This window comes from Dromaius novaehollandiae, chromosome 1 (genome assembly GCF_036370855.1).
Source record: "Dromaius novaehollandiae isolate bDroNov1 chromosome 1, bDroNov1.hap1, whole genome shotgun sequence".
Taxonomy (NCBI): domain Eukaryota; kingdom Metazoa; phylum Chordata; class Aves; order Casuariiformes; family Dromaiidae; genus Dromaius; species Dromaius novaehollandiae.
The window spans coordinates 48,581,143-48,597,072 of NC_088098.1; the positions used below are offsets into that span (position 1 = coordinate 48,581,143).

At 41.6% G+C, this 15,930-nt stretch overlaps 1 long non-coding RNA gene across 1 annotated transcript in view; it reads right to left on the reverse strand.

The window, feature by feature from the left end:
- LOC112997208 (uncharacterized) overlaps nt 1-15,930 on the reverse strand; it is a 63,971-nt gene that overhangs the window by 47,934 nt on the left and 107 nt on the right. The gene's annotated exons all lie outside the window — the stretch shown is intronic.

A 15,930-nucleotide genomic window follows, 5' to 3' on the forward strand; every position in this document is an offset into this window, starting at 1 on the left:
GTGGCACACTATTGCGCATGGTTGGAAAAGAAAGCCGTGAACAGAAATCTCGGTCTTTCCCACAGCGTATTTGTACTGTGGCTATACCTACGCTGTGTCAGTGCAGCACATGGTGGGTACATCTGACATGACAAGCAACAGTACTCGCAAACATATTTCTGCACATTTCCCAGGCAGACACACAACAACCCTAACCCTGATATATTATTGTTGATACTTAACCCTGATATATTATTAGCGGTTTTTTTTCTCTTGCTGCTGACATTGCCAAATGCCTGCTGCAGGCCAGCAGGGAAAACACAAAAGACGGCTGGCACAATTAGCCCCGATCTCGTTTTGCAGCCAGACAGCCCCAGGGCTTTGCCGCGCAGCCCTTCCCAGGTGTGCTGCAGTGCAACGCTCCCGGATTAGGCCACCAAATAGCATTATTTTTCAGCACATCCAAGCCACCTCCTGCCCCCGGTAGCTCCCCCGGCGTTTGAATGGGCCTATTTAGCCGCGCGCCATTCGGCTTGGTCCCTGCTCAGGCTCGAGGCTCGCGGCCCCCTCCCCAGCTCCCCGCGAGGCCCAGGCCGGGAACAAAGCCCGTATTTACTGCAGTCCCACACTGCCGGCCCCGCTTGTGGTTCAGGATCATAAACCCACTAATTAGACTTTGATTAATGAACGTTAACAGTGTCCAACTTCAGCGGCTTTGTCTCACTCCCTTGCTCCAGCTGCGTTTTCGGGGCAGGTTTTTACCCCCTTTCCCACTGCCAGCCGCAGCGCTGTGCTTTGCTATTGACACAAAGCCTTCCCCTCGCGGATATATTTCATTTGCGCGGAGGGATGGGACTCTCAGCTGTGTGTTAAGGAAAGAATAAATCCCCCAGCAATGAATGATGATCGCAGAAACACGATTTTCAGAAGTCCTGAGCCCCGGCAGCTCCCCAGCAGGGACCAGGAGACACTCGAGGCGAAGGTGCAAGCTCAGTTTGGCCTCCTCTTCAGACCGCTCTCCTCTCCCCAGCGGCTTCCTCACACAAAACCCATCAAATCACCACCTCCCTGAAACCTTTACCTCTCTGTAAAATCTGGTTGAAAACATCCAAAGGAGTCAAAATTTGCTGTGTGCTGTGAGCCCGGGAGTTTTTCAGACTGACCACAAGATGTCCTCCCTCTTCCAACACAAGCCCCGCTACCACTGCGGAAAGCGACAGTTTGAATGCAGCTGTTGCACAGAGGCGTGGGGGCTCTCCAAACAGAGTTAGAGTTAGATTACTTTTTCAGTTTAATAGATTTCATATTTTTCTCCCCAACACCGTCACTCAGAATGAATCCAGTTTGTTTTTATACACTGAAAACACGAGCAACTTTTAGCGGATAGGTCGCGCAGACCTTTCTTCTGGGTTATGTGCTCTTCACACATCCGATGCATCGCTCTTCACTTAAACTGTATGACATGGTTTTGAACACTTAATGGGACAAAAAAAGGATTTTATACTAAAAGTAACAAAAGAACGAAAAGCACACAGTGTAGTTGTAGGACAAGCGTTGGAGCAAAACATTAATCATTAATTAGCTGTAGGATTAAAACCTATTTCCATGCATCCCCAGAGCTCACCTACAAAGGCTGCAGGCAGTCCCAGGCACGCTGCACCCGCTGCCTCCTTCGCGGTCCCTCCACGCTGACAGACAGCGCTGGCGCTACCCGGACACCGGCTCCTCGGCATGAAACGAGAGACAGCAGGTGACGGGCACACGGAAGGGCGAAGCAGCAAAGGAACCGCACTGCCCTGTACGCTAGGTCATACCACAGCCACAACCTCGCAGTGGCAAGAAAAGTATTAAGAGAGTGTTGGAAGGTCGGTGTTCAAGTTGGCCACCATCTGCTTTAACTTCCAGTTCTTCGTGGCGAGGAGTTTTAAACTAAAACTGCCAGGCACCTCGGCAGCTTGGCTCTTCTGCTTGGGTAGGCAGGTACAAGCGGGTGGAAGACAGTGTGCCAATTTATGCATTTTTTCTGGCTATGGTCCAAGGAGTCCAGTTCCAAAATGGACAAAACTCACTGTGAACTGATCAAATTTATGTATGCAAACCCAGAGGATGATCCTTCCATCTAAGCTTTTTAGATGCTTCTCCTGCAGCTACGAAACTACCTTCACATTAGGCTACAGCTCTAGTTCAAAGACTGCATGTTTTGTTACATGACATTCATGGTGTTGGCTTTCTTTTTTTTTAAGTTATTTGCATTCAAGGAAGGAAGAGGGAAGATAGGTGATAATAACATAGTACAATATTCCCAACTACTTTATAATTTCAGAGCCAAATATCTTTCACCACTGAGAAAAATGCAGAAACAGGTGGGTTCATTATCCCAAATCTAAACACAAATTTATATACAATTTGACAGTATTTCAGCTGTAAAAGCCTTACTTTTACAGCTTACACAGATGTAAGAGTACCCTGGACAAGATAAAAATGAATCATTCAATTACAGGTACAAACAGAAGTTAAGAAACTTAAAATTCATTCCAGCTCCTGCTATGTCAGCATTAAACAAATGTATGTATGACTAACCTTAAAGGACTACAAGACATTTCTTAGATAAGTGCTCTCCAAAACCCAGGCTGAGAGCAAAATCTCATGACCTGATAGGGACTTTGGAAGTTTTGATTCCTAGTAAAGAAACAAAATCTAGGCCCAAAATGGGATCAATCAATAATAAAGTCAGATCTTTGCTGAATGAAAACAAAGTGCATTACTATCAGCCTCAACGAGCAATGCAAAGTTATAGCAGCTGGAATTCTGAAATATAGAAATTCAATCACCATTTGAAAAACTGTAAGTTGGCTGACAGGTTTATAAAATATGTATGAAAAATCATCCAATCTCTTACAGAAGCAGATTTTGATTTTCACCAAAATCAGCCAAAGACAAATATAACCAACAGCTACTCTACCATAAGTTATCCTCCATTTTTGTCATAATAATTTAAGTAGGAAGGAACTGTTTCTTGATCTTTTAACCAGACTATCTTACAATACATTTTACCAAAAAAATTAAGGAATTATGATTTTTTTTCTTAAATAAATAGAAAAAAGGGATATATAAAAGCAAGATGGTTGAAGGTACCAGCAATATGGTTTAAAATTCATAACTATTTTTCAAATATTGAGCAAGTTTTGCTACGGACTTCCTCTTGAGACTGCAAATCTTCCAGGTAAAAAATTCTGAAATAATGTGTTTCATTCATAGAACTGTACCAGGACATAAATGCTGTTTATAATACTCTGAAGACGTTGCTCAGCTTGGCGGTACCTGGTTTCTAAGCAATGTTTATTCTTTAAGGAACTAATTTAGCTTTTTTAAGATAATGCAAGATTGACATTACAGCCATCACCTTCTGATATATCTCACTCCAGGAAGGACATAAGGGAAACAGATTCACATCAGTAATAACCGCTGACTATGGATGATTTATTATAGCTATACCCATCTCGCCTGTATCATGAATAATTTAGACTATGATGGCATTCAGGTATGGGATTTCAAAATTACCTCAGGGTGAATGACGAACCCCTATGTATTCTTCTGCTCCTCCAAACAGGCTTTTAGGTTCCTAAACAGAAGTGAATACTGCTCATTTTAAACACGGTGATCATGCAAACTCTGGATTTAGATATCCCTAAAACTGTAGGTTATCAGAAGCCAGGAGTGTGTACTAGGCAGTACAGTTTTTCACATGGCCTTTTCTCACATTCTTACCCAGTTTGTCACCATAAAAAACAGCATATCTAGGCCACTCAAGAATGAAGGTTCATATGTTATTTTCCAGTGTACTTCAAGGCATGGCTGATAGTCATGGGAGGCTTTTTGATATCTATGTGTGATGACTGGGAAAGCAATATGAGGCTGGAGCAAACTGATGACCAGAAGCCTTAGGAAAGTGAGCAGCTCTCTCCTATTCTTGTTGCTCCTCTCCTGAGATTACCCACTGTGGTCTTCCTCCTGGCTCTTCATAGGATCCCTTAGATAAATGGGGGCCAGACCCTCAACCATCTTGCATATAAGCACCAAGACAGCTCACTTCACTGAATGCTATGGGACATCCCTGCTGAGACAGGAGGACAGGTTTGATGGAGGCATTGATCCATTCTGTATTAATTGAAATTTCATTCTGTACTGATTAGAGTACCTAAATACTGAAAGCTTCAAGGCCTAGCGAACACAATGCTGTAGTCTAGCCAAGACTTACATCATCATCATATTGCTTTAAAAGAGGTATAAAGCTAAAGGGGAAAGGAAAGACACTCATCCTGGGTAAGTTATACAAGTATTACCTTTGCGGTATAATTATACCAGTGTAATCAAGTTGGTAAATTTAGACATGTAGACGATTGCTTAGCTTGCCTTTTGTCAGTGCCTGTCCTCTATTATACAGCTCCTCACTGTAAAACACTATTCAAACCAATGCTTTATGCTTTCAGAGTATATTGAATAGCAGAAGGTCGAGGTTTGGCTGCCAGGCAAATTAGAGATGAGTACTCTGTCTGGGTAAGAACAAAGGAAGTCAGTTCAATAGCAAGCTTGCTCAGGGACCTGAGAGTAGTTATTTCACAGCTTCTGACCCTAGATCTTTACAGCCACAGTTCGGGGGGCCAAAGTGGATTCTCTGTTTGTGCTTTGTCCAAAAGCAAATGCAATGAGATGAAACTGTAAGTCCTTAATGCAGCAACCCAGAGCTGGAGAGAGTGGGATGGGAAATTCTGCCCATATTTACCTCCAAATTCCTGAAAATGGCTTTTACTTATGCATGCACTCTTAGACTCCTTTCACAAACCAATGTAATTGCAGTGTGGGATTTTTATCTGGCTAACATACCATGCTGCTGTCTTAGCCTTTTCTTTTGGTGACTGCTGCTGTGTGTCTCACAGCCTATACCTTCATGTTTGAAACAGGTGGGGTTTAAGGAACCTCAAGCTTGTGAAGTCAGCTTATGAAATGTGAAGCTAAGGCTGTATATATACTTCTGCAGGAACTATTGTCTAGAAACAGGATTTTTTTCTCCTGAGGGAATGTAGAAAAGCCCCTTCCCTATCAGAATAAAAACTCAAGTTACAGCAAAGAAATTATGAAATCATCATTTTCAGAAGTTCAGACATCCCTGTGTTTTTACCTTTCTAAATGTCCTCCCACAGAGTTCCCTCATATTCCCCAAGCCTTGCTAAACCAGCGTGGGGGTAGCAGGGAGCTTAGGGCTCAAGACCAAGGATTTCCCAGTTCCTGGCTCCTGGCAGCCTTGAGATGAGCTATTTAAAAACTGGTAGCAGAGGAGCCGAGCTAGGAGGAGCCGCATGCCTGACTCCAGGGCTGCATGATCTCAGCTTGCCATTGGTCCCTGGAGTAGTCAAACTGGCAGGTCCTCACCGATGCCTCTTCAGCAGACAGCTCTATTCAATTTTTGCTAAAACGTCTTCCCACAAAACATTTTGGTGTTGATAAATCAGCACTTTCAGATGAAAAATGGTTCTACCTGAAAATAAACAACCAGCTCCAGCTCTGAGAGATGTAGATGAGCTAACTGTATCAACAAGTGCTGACTTTGAAGCTTATATATAAATCCATCCTTGATAGCCAATCAAGCTCTGCTAAGAAGAAAGGATGATTTATAGAACAATGCAGAGGCTGGAGGAGCTTGAGGCTTGAGTTTAAGCCACAGCCTATTGCTTGTTGATATTACTGCATCCTATGCCTCCCAGAGGGGACAATAGCACAGAGCAGAGAGGGACCAGCTTTTGCTTATGTTGTTTTCTGTTCTTGTTAATTATCTCCCAGGCTGAGGTGTTCATACCCTGCACATGTGTATCCTAATAACAAAGGACATGTTACAGTGCAAAAATGTCACACTAAAAAGGTTAGCAATGTGTCCAGTGTAATAAGCTAGAGCAATGCTTTGGAGTTCTTTCCCCAAAGAATATCCCCTCACTTGCATTCACTTCACAAATTACATTATAAATGCTTTTCTCACACTGTTTTGCCTCCTAAAAGTGAACTCTAACTTTCATAGCCATCTTCCTGTCCTATTTCAAACGGAATGGCTTCTTCCTATGCCTTCTCTGAGCAGTTTTCATGCCATATGCTGTCATATGGGAAACATCGACTTAACTATTTGTCTTAAAAACAGTTAAAATGGCAGCTAGAAGGTTTAGAGCTCATGCCAGCTGGCCACGGTGTGGATTATATTCTTACCATCAGGAGTATAAGATGGGAAAGGTAAACAGCTCAAAAAGGGCTTAGAATCAAATTGCTTAGGAAAAGTTTGTTCAGAAGACACTAAATCCCTCCTCAGTGTAAGATAAGTACAAGGGAGATATTGCTGTGCTCCTCTGAGTCAAAAAGGACAGAAATATAAACAAAGGGGACTAACATTACCCTTGTGTATGTGAATTCTCAGACGTTGCATCAATAGTGGCTGAATGGTCTGATCATCATCCCCCCAGCTTTACGCAACCCTGCCCAGAACAGGGGGCATGGTCAAAACCACTGCAATCCTTGGCTCCAACAGATGTGAGTGCTAACAGTGTGTCAGACTGCACTGGCATCGTATTGTCTCAGAAATTTTAGATTAGGTATATCTGGCCCTATGACTGTGAACATAGGGGCACTGCTTCTGCGGCAGTGGTTGCAATACTGATTTATAAACTGTGACATATTTTTATGAACTGTTCTGATCCCACACTGTGAGTTGTGCAGCTAAGTTGACTGGCTACATATCCAAGGGCTGGCATTTTCTGCTTCAATGATATGCTTTACCAGTCTTCACTGCCAAATTCTACCCTACAAAGTGCATCCAATCATCCAACACCTTCTTTTTTAATGTTGAAAGGAATGCAATTAAAATTTAGTTTGGCAATATTGTATTAGGTTTTTTTAATCAAATGCAACATCCATTATCAACATTATTGAGTATGGTTAATCTTTTGGAGCCTACAAGCTGTATACCAAAATCTACATATTGCAGACAGCAATCCCCACAACAGCTGAAGAGAAGAGATGTCCAGGACTGCTTCATAGAAGGGTGGTAACAGTGCAGCCACAAGGTCCCACTGCTCCTCTCTCAGTGGAGGCTAGGTTAGATGGACAACCAAATCCTTCTGTGACCCAGGATTGCCTTCACCAGCACATTGATCCCATGGCTGAGGGTTCAGATCAGCTGGCAGTGCTACCTCGTAGCTGGCCACACGACCTAGCACCAGAGCAACTGCACTTGAATAGCTCAGGAGTGGCACACAGCTCAAAAATCACAAGTGGACATCAGGATGAAGGCTATTAATTAAGGTTTGGGAGCTTAAGCCAGTGTCAGTACTCTCTAATGAGCAACTTCCCAGCTGAGCACTAGGTGAACTAACTGAAGGACTGGAGGAGAAATTTTCTGTCCCAACGCATCCTGTAGTTCAGCCTACCCACAGGATCTGCCCTGGTCTGAAGACTGGAGTAGTCACTTTGATGCCATCCTTCCTTTAGTGAAAACACAACCAAATTTGATAAGCGTTACTTTCTGGCCCCCATCATCTGCAAGTTGCTCACAAGACCATCTTCTTCCAAACCCTGTAAGCTATGGCTGGGCAGTCCATGATGCTTCCCTGAAGCACACTTTGATCTCTTTCTGTTACTATTTTTCCTTTAGGTTTTTTTTTCAGAACTTTCTGTTTCTCTCTCTTTCTCCCAGGTTGCAAATCTAACTACTGTCTGCAAGTGTAACTACTGAACAATTTAACTATCCCTCTGCAACATTTTTGAAGCTATTAAAGCATGCAGATATTTAAATAGAGGAAGAAAATCTGGTTCAGGAAATGGGAGGGCTGGTGGAACTACAATGTCATGTTTTGAAGTTCCCCTGGAAAAATACATTGTGGAGAACAACAAATGTATGTGCTAGCTCTTTAAAAAATCCCCCTTTGCCACTGCCTATTAGTACACTCAAGTTTAATTAGATCCTTATTAAACCTTTCTACTTTCTTGCCCAAATCACATTAAAAGTTAATTGGCAATGCTTCTTTTCTACGTATTTTTATTTATCCTATTTTTCTCTTTCCCCAGGCCGGCTGGGTTTAGCCATAGAACCCCCATTCCCTTAACCTTACAAACAAGCAATCCTTTTTTGTGTCTCCAGTTTTCCTGTTATTATGCACTGCTATCCTGTTGTGTTTTTATTCCTCTCCAGCTACTATGTAATTTTTCCTGAGCACCAGCAATACACAGGCTTAATTCTTGACATAAGTGTAATAACTCCAGAGAGTTTGCACATGCAGATTTGTCTTCTGAGGCTTCAGTCTAGAAATGAGCACCAAAATTAGAACGCATGAGTTACACAAATCAGCCATTCATACAACTTTTTCCTACTATCCAGAGGGAGTGGTGCCATATGTAATCAACGGAGGTCAGTTATCTCTCTAACACTCGCTGCAGGTGAATAAAAAACACAAGAAACACACTGAGATCTCATTTTCTCCTCATATATATCAATGTTGAAGAACTGGTTATAATTAGAATCCTTAGGTCTTCTGAATGTAAATGTTGAAGGACTCTTTAAAGTTTTGGATGGCCATACCTGCCTGAAAGGAGCTGAAAAAGAGCAGGGGAATAGTCTTCCCTCCCTTTATCTGGTTAACTACTTCCACTGTGGAATGAATATATTACTCCCTGATAAAGATCCATACATCTCCTCTGTTCTGCCCCAGATACACTGGCAAATATTGAAATTTTGGCTCACAGGGGAATGCCGAAATTCTTAAAACATGTCTGAATCCGCTGGCCACTGATGAGTTAAAGGTCTTTTCTCTTTCCTGACCAGAATCAAAAAGTAACTAAACGTAAAACCCTAACAGAAGCTTAAAATAGAAAGCAAGGACCTACAGTCCTGTAAATAGGTGGTGTTATTTCATTTCCTTGCTAAAAGGCTTCATCTTAGTTTGGCCCAAGTCATTTTGATCTTTCCGTTTACAGATATTGATTACAAAGAGCTTTCCACCAAAGACCAGTTGACAAAGTGTAAGCTGATCATTCATTTGCCTTCCAATAAACTTCAGGGCCAAATGCAGAGCTGTATTCCTGTTCCACTAAGTTACAAAATCTAAATTGCTCAGTCTTGACTCTGAGTGGAAATTTATTGATTTGTCATAAGAAAGATCCTGCGAGACCTCAATCCCCTCATACTTTGAACAGATGAAAGTGTTTTGGAATGTGATTGGAAACCCACTGCTACAGTATAGGCAGATATTTGACATTGTAGACTGAATATGCACTTAGATTTGTAATGGCTGAACATGGACCGGCTTCCCCATAATCCAACTTTTTTATTATTTCCATTAACATCGTTTGTCAGGTACAGCATTAGCATAGAGTGCCCTATAGCACATTTGCAACATTATGAGGCTAATGAACACAAAAGTATTTTAGCAACTTCAGCTATTATGCTTTCACCCTTTGAGAGATAATTGCAATAATGTAGCACTGTACTATTTTGAACTTGTAGACCACGAAGTCCCATTAAAAGTGTACACTAATCATAGCTATCTGTCAGCTTTTGCTCACATGAATAACTGTTTACAGGCCCTATTCCAAAATACTTTGTCGCATCCTTTCTTTTTTTGTGGTTTCTGCTATTTACTTCTCTTCTTCCTAATCTGAATAAAAATTTTAATGTCATTTACTAAAATAAAATACCCATTTCTTCCTATGCCACAGCTCTCTTTGCATCCCCTTAAACGTACATGAGTTACCTCAAGGAGGGTAGGAGAGTGGAGAGATTTCAGAAATAATTTCATAGGATCACAAGATAATGGAGGTTGGAAGGGACCATCAGGTCTCTAGTCCACTCTCCTGCTCACAGCAAGGTAAGCTACGAGACCAGATCAAGTTGTTCAGGGCTTTGTTCAATCAGATCTTGAAAACCTCCAAGGACGGAGACTGCACAACTTCTCTGGGCACCTTTTACACTGATTGATAGTGAGTCGCCTTGCAAAGATATTGGTGTGACTATGAGGTGGTGGATCAGACACTCAGTTCTTGTTAGTAGGCATTATTTGCCATTAGAAGTCTGGAAAATTCAGATACAGTGGCTGCACTTTTGTTTCAAGATGTTTCAAGGCATCACAGGCCCTTCAGATAAGGCAGAGCAGGACCTTTCCTACTAGGACATGATTAAAACCAAGTGGTGGTTTCTAATGAGTAAAAAAGAAAGTGGGGACCGATACATATCCGCAAGGCTTTCATGGAAAGGTGAAGGCAGAGAGAGTAGCGTTTGGATTTCCTCGTGTTGCAGAGCTAGGAGACCCAGCGTACACAAGGGCAGCAGAGCGCTGTGTTAGCAAGCCGGAGCCAGAAGGCTGAGAAGGGGGGATCTCTGCGTGGGATGGAGGCTCACCTGCTGGTTTCTCTAAGGTGAGGAGCTATAGCAAGATTCAGGGAGCTGACATTAATGTTTGCAGAGAACTCTCTCTCTAACATTTTAATTTCATAACTATTGTGGCAATACAATTATAAATCAAAAAAGAAAGTGATTGGAATAGCACTGTAACCTTCCTGTACTTTTTGCCTCATAAGAGGCAAGAATTACTGAGATCCACCAGTTTTATTTGCCTGATTTTTTTCTGCATTTATTCAAGAGTCAATATTCCTTTATAAGATATTCCTTAACAAGAGACTGCCAGTTGCTAAACCATGAAGAAGGGGTCTTGTGCACAGAAGATGATGTAAGGATGCCCATGTCTAGAGATGTATTGCTAAATTCCCTTTCTTATTTAAAAAATAAAGGAAGGTGGTCACATTCCTCTGCCTACAAAAATAAACAGAGGAATTCTCTCTATTATCTTACTATATGCAGCAATTTAGTCATTTAATAAAAGAATCTGATACTCAGTGCAGCCAAAAGGAAATGGCTTTCAATCACTAGCAACAGAAAACATTTCACAAAATGTACTTAACTGATTTTTCAGCCAAACACCATGGAGAATTTTCTTGTGAGGCCTCAGAGTATCATCATTTGTAACAAGAGGTAACATCTTTTATTTTTGTAATTCATACAGCTGGCAAAAACAGGTAAGTTTTCAGGCATGCAAGCCTTTCGGTCTGCAATAGATGTGAAACTGTCAGGACAGCGTAGGCAGAAGACTCCCCATTGTTTCCTGATGTAGGTGTTTGTATTTAATGATGAGTCAAGTGTATTTCACTCACGTCTTTGACATTTGACATTCAGGTTTCAGACCTCCTCAGTCTCTCTGCATTTAGTTAACATTTTGTAATATCGCTGTTCAGGAATAATTGAATCTTACAGTCATGTTCTTAAATCACTCCTTCCTTAATATCTCTTCCTCCTATGGGAAGAATGTCATCAGTTATATCTGATGGCCAAGAATTTACATCAGAACATGACACAGTCGCTCAGACCCAGCAGTATTCACCAAAGAGGAGTGGCTGGACAGTCTGAGGAGCAGAACATGCTACACCCCAGTCTTGGCTTCCTTGCTTTCTCCAAACTTTGACCAACCCTGTGCTAGCTTCAGCCACCCTAACACTGCTGCTTCTTTGCAGCCTCAGTGTTCCCTCCTCCAGTGGCTCAAATGGGCTAACAGAAACTCTGTTTCAGATGTCTGTGTTGCACAGAAGAAGGGAAGTGTTACAGATTCATGCTCACAACATAGAAGCATGTGCTTACATTGGCCTGACAATATCTCCTCACCTGCTTTATACCTCTGATGGAGCCTTCATAACCTGTGTAGAGGATGATCAGTTAATATAAATCCTGTGATAGCCTTACTTTTCCTGCTGATAGTCTACATTTCCCTGCTTGTTTTAGAGTGCCTTTATTGAATATATCTCTGCGGATCTTGAATGCGCCCTCCCTCTCCTGGGGGTTCGGCAGCCAGGGCTGAGGGTCAGCCCCAAGCCAGCGCAGCCGGTGGGCCCCATGATGAGTGGGCGCCCACCCAGCCCGGCCTTGGCCTGTCCCCGTCCCCGCAGCAGTGCCCGCCGCCTCCCCAGGGCTGGGGCTGCCCCCGGCACCCTGCTCCCTCCGGGCGGTGGGATGGCCCTGGCGGCCAGGCCCAGCCCTGCCGCCGCTGGGAGCCCCCGCAGCTCCCAGCTCCCCTCCCTCAGCTGGTCCTTGCGGCTCCCTGACAATATCCCATCAAATACAGCTGCTGATCTCTGGTGCAGGGATTACCCCTCAGCTGACTCCACAGTCCTGCTGTCATTGAACTGTCCAGTTAAGAAATACAGCAGATGAACGACTAATTTCCTTTTCTTCTGCACATCACTAACAATCACGAAGTTTCTGCCAAAAGCCTATTGCTTCAGACAAGCAATTGCCGTATCAGGCTTGGAAAGTGTTTATATATAGTATATTAAGATATTCCCTTTTCTTGCGAGTTTCCTTGTGGTAGCACTAAACCTATCAGTTAAATCACCTAATGAAACACATTTTAATCTTCATTCCCAGTGTAACTGGGCCATCTCTTTAGTAATAAAACATCAGGATTATAAATCAAAGCTTTTTTGCTTCACCATCTTCCTATAGACAAACTTAGTGAAAAAAAATTTAAAAAAAGAGTAAGGGAAAAAATATTTCTGTGTTGCTGAAGTGATTGGAAAACCTTGGGAACTAACTTCTTGGGACGAGGAAGGGGATATGAAACAGGCAGGAACAATAGTTTCCTAGTCAAACAAGCTTGTCTTTATCCCACCCAGCTTTGGATACTGTAGGCAGTCTGCAATAACGCTCTAGTGGCCTAGCACTGAAAGTCTCTCTCTCTGTACTAACTACACGGGAAGTATCATTCATAGTATGCTCATAACTTTTGCAGTAAGGAGCTTAGAGATTCATGGTCCTAAATCAGGCATGACTGTTACATGCCTACAGTCTGAGAGCATGAATCAAGGCACAAGAGCCCGCTGAGCTGCTCAGAAGCCTGCCTGCAAACTTTGGACAACGTGCATGGCACGGCACACCTTTCTTGGTACCTTACCCAGTCTTTTCTATATAGCCATGAAACTATTGGTTCTTGATGCATAACTTCATGCTGTTTTTCAGAAAGCGACCTGGCTCAGGAGGAGGGAACAGTGCACAGCGATGGTCCCCTGGCTGTACCATTTGCGAACAAATGATGATTTCTTCACATGAAGAAAATGTTGTGGCTTATGGGCTGCAGAAACTCCAGCAACAGCCTTCTAAATTTCATATCCTCTTTCCATCACTCTATGCATGTTTTCTTCTCCATAAACAGCTTTCACTACCTTGTCTGTTCAATAGTCACGCAGTCGCTTTATTACACTCACCAAAATCTCAGACTAAGTTATTGTTTTCCCACAGAGGAAGTTTAAAAATGAAACCAGCACAAGGCAACGCCCAAATTCTGAATGCCTGCTGGAACACAAGGGTATCTGAAAGTGAACTTTGTCTCTACCCACAACACCCGTCTCCCAGATATCTAAGCTGAAGTTCTGTATCCGGTCTGCAGAACTAGAACACTTTTCTGTCCCTCCCTAAATTGTAAATTGAGATCTAGATCTAAAGTTTGCAGGCAAGCTTGGCTTGAATTAAGAGAACAATGATATTATTAATTGGCCCTGTAGTGCCAATTTTTCAGTAGTGATGTTCTTTCACTCCCAAATACAGGCTAAATGGATTGCTGTAATGTGCAGTTACAGGAGGTAGTGTATGATAAGGATGCCTGTTGCAATATGCAAAGAATACTGTTATTTCCAGAATCCATTTACCTAAAAAAAGTATCATTTTTGTATGTATTTTAATCTGTCTTTCTATGGAAATAAGGTATTATTCCACAGGGATGCTCAAAATTTAGAAACTCCTTCCAGTGCATGCTAAGGAGTTCTTCTGAGTAAATGTGGTGACCAGAAGATTTGTCTTCCACATAGATGCACAGATTCCCAGACTGGTCTGTATAATCTAGCAAAGCTGCATCCCATTACCTTTGGATCTTTCTGTCAAACTGTAGCACACGATGATTACCACAGAAGTGATTCAGTACCTGGTTTTAAGGACTGACACATCCCTAAGAGGGGACTGCCTTGGTGCTTGCCAATTGTCCTGAAATCAGTCTTCATACAAGCCAGATTAAGACAGAAGCAAAACTAAAAAGCCTGGTTTCACGGTCATGTTGGAACTGAGCACCTTTGGAAAGCGCTTGTTTTCTTTCCTTTGTTTTAAAAAAATGCCTTCAGGGAAAAAAAGTATTAATTATTTATTTACTTTTTTTATTTACTAATAGTAATTAATTACTGTTATAAAATATTTCAAATTAATATTATTCATTACAAGCAAATTTATTAAGTATTACAATTAGATGTGAGTATGTTTTGTGAAGTCTTTAGAGAGAGCAGGGTTGCTTTACAAAACAGAAAGTGAAAATTTTACCTACTTTAGCTCTTTTTTGCTCTGATCAATTCTATGTATCTAGGCAATCCAAACATGTTTGCCTACTTCTAAACATCATCTCTACTCTACCTATTTTGCTGCTGTGTAAAGGCCTCATTAGCATGTGCCTAATCTAGGAATGTACTAACAGTCAGGTTCTCTCATCAACACATATTGCTCTTGACAGCACTTAGCTATTAATAGTCTAGCTCAGCTTTTAATCATATGATGTAGTTATGAATGACTTTCCGTTCCTAATGCACAGTTTCAATCATTTCTGCCTTTTAAACAAGCGCCTTTTGACTGAAATTTCTTACTCTTTCTTGGCTCTGAAGCAAACTTTATTTAAAATTTGATAACTTATCACTGATTGAATTGATTTTTGTTAGGTGAAAACACAAAGGCATTGTCCAAAGCTAGTAAGTTTTGTAGGTGAAAAACAAACACACACTGTGGAAATGTCAGGTAAAGAACTTGCTGAATAACATGAGACTTTGTTGTATTAAGAAATAACATGTAGAAATAGTAAAGTTCACATTAGATGTTTTGGAATAACACGCTGACACGTGCAATATATTGCTCATCTGATGGTGTGTGTCTCAAAGCTTAAAGAAATGTCCCAACAACTTGCAGGTGTGCAGGATGATGTAAATAAACCTTAAGAAGTCCAAGCTATTATGCTTAACTATGCTAGTAAATGAATCATAGAGAATTCTTCATTCTGTGACAAACGTATATACTGTCCACAGATTTACAGCTCAAAGTTAGTACAGATTCTGGGGGAGACGGCGAAACCTGAAATAACCTGTCTGAAGTACTTCTAAAAAGCTGAAAATTCAGAGTCACTGGCCTAATAACTTCATTAAAAATTTATTTAATAACTTTGCTTGAATTGTTTTGCTTATGCTTAAGAGTTTGTAACATCAGGACTTTGAAGGATCAGACGATTTGATGTTTTCAGCTGAACTGTGACAGAAGTGCAAAGTATTACTGCTATTTAGCACTGAAGTTGCTTTGAAAAAGCATAGTCCTAACATCATTTCAAAACAGATTGTTCTGAAAAATTTTAAACATTTTACTTTGAGCATTTCCCTTTTTACTTTTCTTAAACTATCTCAGAAAAGATCGTGTCCCCCTCATCCATTTAAACAGAAGAACCTACAACATTTCTTCCAATATGAGCAGCTATTCTCCAGAAAAATTTGACTTTTTCCCTGGTCTTCTTTTCAGAGTTTCTAACATGCTACTGTTAAAAGTATATCAGTGTATCAATCTAAGAATGTTAATACAGGCAGTAGTAAGCAGAGTTACTTCGACCAGAAACTGTTCTCATTCTCTCCAGGCCTCCAGGCAGTGCTCCTTCAACTCTCAGGTATTATTAAAAAAAAAATAGAAGGGGCAGGAGTTTTCAGTCATTTGGGAAACCTCAAGTTCAGTAACGAGGGCTTAGACAGCAGAGGTAGGGGACTGGGATGCACTGATGATGTAACTTTACGTATTTTGTTCCCCTCAGT